Genomic DNA, 6,648 nt, shown 5'->3' with positions numbered 1-6,648 from the left:
CATGCAGTAGAAAAGTATGAAGACGAAATATAGGAAGTAAAGCCATGTTGTTATGTTGAGCTGTGGGGGACTCACGTCAATAATTTCTGACATTGCCAGGTAAATGGAAGACCCAATGCTATTATGCGCTACTGGACTCTTTTAGAATATTTTGCTGAGTTTACACACCTATAGTATTCAATAACAGAACTTAAAAAAATGGGGTATAACTATGAATGTCCATTTTGTATCTGTGTATTCAAAGTGGTTCGTATAGATATATAGTTGCATTCTCTTAATGAATAAAATGATTTGTTCCAATGGTGTTTGTAAATAGGATCACAAGTCTGCATCTTGTACAGCAATTAACCACTTAGAAGAATATATGCAGTGTATTATTTGTTGAAACTGTACTTTCAATTTGATTTGAAACTGTGTCATTGCTATATGTTTAACAATAAAACTTTGAAAAGAAAAAAAACCAAAATGGGAACACAAGATGTTTAAAAGATAATGAGCTCCAGTATTATTGCATACACAGGCTGAGTTATGAAACATAACTTATTAAAGTAAACTCACAAATATGCACACCTGAGACCCACGTGAGTTACAGATGGACACACTATATTTATCCTTTAATGGAACTCCTTGGATTGTATGTTTTCTGCAGAATTCCACACAGAAATAATTTTCACATTTTCAAATTATCTTTGCAAGTTTGCACTACACAAGAAATGTTCAAAAATTTTTGACAATGACATAGTTGAGAACTTTTCACACAGTGTTTTGATCCAATCTATTTTATTGCTTGTGTATGTCCTGTACAGAGATGGTATCTCACTGTTCTGTGTTGAATTGCAAAGTGAATGAAACCAAAATGATAGTACTTATTACCACAAACTGTACATGGTGATTTTCACCATGTTCTCAGGACCCCTTTTGCTCTGTTGTTGGGAACCTTTCTGCCCCACTCTCTCGCTGTCTTGGGTAACCTCCACCCCTTCCATCCAGGCCAAGCTCAGGCCCAGCGAGTGTAGGGGTAAGGTCCTGTGCTCACCTGCACTGGGTTGGACCTCCCCAGATCAAGCCTAGGTCAGCCCAGTGAGTAAGACTTACAACCACATTCTTGGGACCGTTTGTACCCCAATATCTTGGGAAACCTCCACCCCTCCCATCAAGCCCAAGCTCAAGCCCCATGACTGTGAGGGAAAGCTCCTGCACTCCCCTGTGCTGCTTTGACATCCATGAACCAAGCCAAGGCCAGCAGGGTGAGACTTTCTGCAGTATCCTTGGGACCCTATCCACCCTCTCTCAGGAAACCTCTACCCCTCCCATGCAGCCCAAGCTCAGGCCCAGCGAGTGTGTGGGAGAGCATCTGTGCTCCTCTGTGCCCCATGGGAAAGGCATACAACAGAGGGACACCGCAGGTTCACTGTTGCACCAGAGGGGCACAACAGATTCACTTCCAAGGGCTGCAACAGGAAGGAGCTGAACACAACAGTTAGATGCAAGCCAGGCATAAGTGGAAAACTCAAACTTAATAGATCTGCATCTGAATTTCATTAGGTGCTAAGGTTATAACTGCACAAAAGCTCTACACCAAAGGTCAGAAGACAGTGCTATACGAAATGACAAAGGGAAGCAGTAAAATGCAATCCCAGGCCTCAACTCAACCAAAGCAAGAGCAGAGGAAACTAGCTCAGCTGAAATGTATGAATTAATAGTATCGAAAGTAAAGAAGCAACAGCAGAAAGGTATAGAGGAACTCAGAGCAGAATTAATTTCTGCAAACAAAAAAGAAATCTCTGAAGTCATAGCATCTGAAGTAAAGAATCAAATACAGACTCATATGGAGGAAACCCAATCAGAAAAAAACTCTGCAGTAAAAGAATAACGGCTTCTAAAGAAGACATTGATGAAAAAAAAATACAGGAGATTATAAAAATGACAGATTCCTTGAACGGGCAATACAGGAAAGAAATAGATGGCATGAAGCAGAGTCAAAGAGATATAAAGGAACAGAAAATCTCAAGCATAAGCCTGAAAAACCTTTTCAGTGAATGTGAAAAAAGAATTTCAGATCTTGAAGATGCTGGCACAGCTAGAGAAAAGGTAAGAAAAGATGTCTTAAAAACAACTAGGATGCAGGAAAAAATAATTCATTACCAACAAGACGATGCAAAGATGAACAATGTGAGACTAATAAGTATCAATGAGAAAGAAGGAGTCAATAAAAATGATGTAAAAAGAACATGGGTAGAAGTAATAGCAGAAAACTTCCCAAATATGAGGAAATAATCTGACATTCAGGTAACGGAAGCATACAGAAATCAAAAAAACTTCAACTCAATTAAAAACAAACTGAGGAAGGTGTCCGGGAGGACGCGGTGTCTGAGAACAGAAATGAATAAAAGCAGCAGGCAGAGTAGGAAAAAATACAGGAGAAGAAGCCACCCACAGAGCGCTTGGTGCAGACAGCGCAGTTCCAGTGAGAGGTGTATGACAGGGGCACGGCAGAGCGCACGGGAGTCGGACCTCAGTGATGAGGAGTGCCCATCGACCTCATCCAACACCCCTGGGGAGCCCTCTGCACCAGATCTACCAGGGTATTACTTCGACCCTGAAAAGAACCGCTACTTCCACTTGCTACCTGGACATAACAACTGCAACCCCCTCACCAAAGAAAGCATCAGGCAAAAGGAAATGGAGAGCAAACGACTACAGCTGCTAGAGGAAGAGGAAAAGAAGAAAAGAGAGCAGCCAGAATGGGATTTAATACATTTTCCTTCCTACGAAAAAGCCAGCTGGGTCTGTTCAGCGTCTCCATCTACTGCCGCTTAGCCCACGAGCTGCAGGTGAGCTGCATGGAGAAGAAGAAGGTTGAGATTCAGAGCGCCGATGCCTCCACTCCGCCGAGCGACCTCTTCAGCCTCATCCTGGTGGATACCAATAGCGACCGGCCCTTCACAGTCAATGACATGGATGTTGGAGGCTCAAAGTACGGCATCATCAACTTGAGTGGCCTACAGACTCCCGCCCTTATGGTGCGCATGCACAAGAATTTCTACTTCACCAACCACAAGGTGAATTCTGTGTCCTGGGCCTCACTGAATCACTTGGATTCCCAAGTTCTGTTGTGCCTCTTGGGATTTGCAGACACGCCAGGCTGTGCCACTCTGATCCCAGGGTCACACTTTACCAGTAATCACCCAGATGTGGACCGCCGTGGCATGCTTTGCAGTTTCCAGATCCCTGGGGCCTGGTCCTGTGCGTGGTGCCTGAATGTCCAGGCGAACACCTGCTTCAGTACCGGCTTGTCTCATTGGGTCCTGTTGACCAACATCGTGACGGGGCACCAGCAGTCATACAGGACCAACAGTGATGTCCTGGCCCAGCAGTTTGCAATCATGACTCCTTTGTTGTTCAACGGCTGCTGCTCTGGGGAGATCTTCGCCATTGATCTGCGTTCTCAAAGCCAGGGCAAGGACTGGAAGTCCACCTGCCTGTTCCATGACTCGGCAGTGACCTCTTTGCAGATCCTCCAAGAAGAGCAATCTTTGTTGGCATCAGACTTGGCTGGAAAGATCAAGCTGTGGGACCTGAGGACCATGAAGTGCATAAGGGAGTAGGAAGGCCACGTGAATGATCATGCCTGCCTGCCCTTGCACGTGCACGAGGAGGAAGGGCTCTTGGTGGCAGTGGGCCAGGACTGCTACACAAGAACCTGCAGCCTGCAAGATGCCCACCTGCTCAGAACCATACCGTCCTCATACCCCACCTCCAAGGCTGACTTTCCCAGTGTGGCCTTCTCTTCCCAGCTTGGAGGAGAGCAGGGGATCCCCTTCAGGCAGGACCTGTACTGCTTCTCCTACATCTGAGTTTGTAGGGGGCAGCCTGGAGGGGCAGAGCTGCCTGAGAAGGGAGGAGGGCTCACTGCCATTGGCAGTGAGGGCTTAGGTGATGCCCTGTGCACCCAGCTCTCACCCCTGGCTGCTAGGAGGAGGTGCTGCAGAGACACTAGTGAGGTTGTTACGTTAAAGCGTGGGCTCAGAGAGCTTGAAAGTCCTTTTCATAAAAGGTGCTTAATTCTTTTTCTTGTTAATTGTCCAGAACAGTTCCCTACCCCCTACCCTTTTTAAAACAAAAAGACTTTTTCTAAGGACTAAAGATGGGCAAAAACTAAGAGCTGTTGCTTACTTACACTGGAAGCTCTGGAGGAGCTCATGAGGTCATTCCGACAAGAGCTGCATCTCCCTTGACAAAGTCAGCTGGGCATAGGGCAGGTGACTCAGCCTGAGTGATGGCTGAAGGCTGGAGTTGGGAATTGTTAACCTGGATGTCTCCAACTCCACCCCAGCTCCTGCTCCGACAGCGCCTGCTCCGGCAGCATTCCCCTTTTGTTACAGGCACTGAAAGGAAAGATGGCTTCTTTTAAATGCTAGAAGTTATAAACAGTCTGGAACATGCCTTATTGAGACAGCTTCCAGAATGTTCAGGGACAGCAACTCTTGTTGCTGTTACACTGATTGGAATGTCAAATTCAAGGACTCAGAATCAAAGAAAATCCACTGGCTTTTTATAACTGCAGAGCTGCAGTTTGTAAGATGTTTATACCAAGTGTTTTTAAAGCCTGTCTTTCTACCAATAAAGTAGAAAAACATGTCCTAGCATGTTGCTTCTGCTAAAGTCCCAATGCTTATAGCACCAAACCATGCAATAGTCTATACTTATATCTCACATGAAGCCAAAATAGCTGAGACCAGCTTTAATAGCTTGCTGGCGAGCTTTCAGTTGTTTGTCCAGACCAACCCACTCTGTCCTGGCCTGCCCTGCATGTGCCCTGGGAGACTGGTTCCCGATGGCTGCAAGGGCCAGGGCTCCAGGGCGGAAGAGTGAGCCAGAAAGCAGAGGGCAGAGGACCTGAGTGGGGTTGTCGGCTCCCTGGCTCCCTTTCTGTTCACCTGTGGTGACTGTGAACAAAAGTCCCAACTTCCACTGGAACGCGGCTCCCCCTGGGTTCCACTTGACTATTCTTTGTGTCCCTAGCACCGCACTGTTATTCATCCCATGATATTTCACCAGTTAAACTGTTCAGTTCCCCCCCCAAAAAACACCAAAAAACAAAAACCAAACGGAGACATATAATCGTCAAGATCCCAGAAATTCAGCACAAGAATAATGTACTGAAAGCCGCTAGAGAAAAGAAGCAGACCACATTCAAAGGAAAACCCATCAGAATTACAGCCAACTTCTCTTCAGAAACCATGAAGGCAAGAAGAACATGGAGCAGAGTACTTCAAGTCCTTTATGAAAAAAATTCCAACCCAGACTACTATGCCTTGCAAAACTCTATTTCAAGTTTGATGGAGAAGTGAAATACTTCTATGACAAAAAACAACTAAAGAAATTCATGATGACAAACCCAACCCTACACAGACTACTGAAAGATGTTCTAGCTGGGTAACAAAATGATCAGAACTCCATGAATGAGAACAGAAGGAACCCACTAAATAGGGCAAGCAATTAAACACAGGAGAAAAAGGAGTAAACAGCACCAGGTAAATAACATGTCAATCATAAGTCAACATATCTCAAGTATAACCATCAATGTAAATGGACTCAATTCACCAATCAAGAGAAATAGACTGCACAATGGATTAGGAAACACAATCCAACAACATACTATATACAAGAAACACATTTATCTCTTAAAGAAATTCATAGGCTGAAAGTCAAAGGATGGAAAACAATACTACATGACCCAGCACCTCAGAAAAAACCAGGAGTAGCAATCCTGTTCTCAGAGAGCCTCAACTTCAAACCAACAATGATCAAACGAAATCAAGAAGGTCACTATATACTGGTTAGGGGAAAAACTCAAGAGAGGTAACACTCATGAATATGTATGCAACAAACAGGGGCAAACTCAACTGTATGCTACAAATCTTAATGGACATGAAAAATCTAATACCCAATGCCACAATCTTAACAGGAGAACTTAAGACCCCTTATCCCAATAAGATAGGTCAACCAGACAAAATTAGCAAAGAAGTAGCAGAAGAAAACCAGAGCTTCAAACAAATGGATTTGGTGGACATATACAGAGTATAGCAGATTACACATTTTTTTTGGTTGCACAAGGGTCATTTTATAAAATAGACTACATACTAGTCCATAGGTCATGCTTAAGTACATGAAAGAAAACAGAAATTATCCCATGCATATTATTGAACCACAGTGGAAGGAAACTGGAATTAAAGGCAAAACAAACCAGAAAAACTACTAAATACATGGAAATTAAATAACACTCTACTCAGCAATCAATGGGTCACAGATGACATTAAACAAGAAATTCAAAAATATCTACAATTCAATGAAAATTCAAACACAGGGCCGGGGAGATGGCTCAGTGGAATAAGGGATCCCTGGCAAGTGCAAGGGCCTGGGTTCAATCCTCGGTTTAAAAAAAAAAAAAGGAGAGGAAATTCAAACACAACTTATCAGAATATCTGGGACATGATGAAAGCAGTTCTCAGAGGGAAATTTATAGCTGTGACCTCACAGCTAAGGAAAACAGAATGAGAACAAATAAACACACTAAGGATGCACCTCCAACATCTAGAAAAGGAAGAACAAACCAAACACATAACCCAAAGATGAGAAGAAATC

The 6,648-nt window shown here is 43.9% G+C and overlaps 1 pseudogene; it reads left to right on the top strand.

Moving 5' to 3' along the window:
* The first annotated feature begins 2,351 nt into the window (after positions 1–2,351).
* Positions 2,352–3,925, top strand: LOC101587585 (annotated as a pseudogene).
* The last annotated feature ends 2,723 nt before the right edge of the window (positions 3,926–6,648 follow it).

This window comes from Octodon degus, unplaced genomic scaffold, assembly GCF_000260255.1.
Source record: "Octodon degus isolate 3935 unplaced genomic scaffold, OctDeg1.0 scaffold00061, whole genome shotgun sequence".
Classification (NCBI taxonomy): domain Eukaryota; kingdom Metazoa; phylum Chordata; class Mammalia; order Rodentia; family Octodontidae; genus Octodon; species Octodon degus.
The sequence above is the reverse complement of the archived record's forward strand: the minus strand, read 5'-3'. Positions and strand labels throughout refer to the sequence as shown.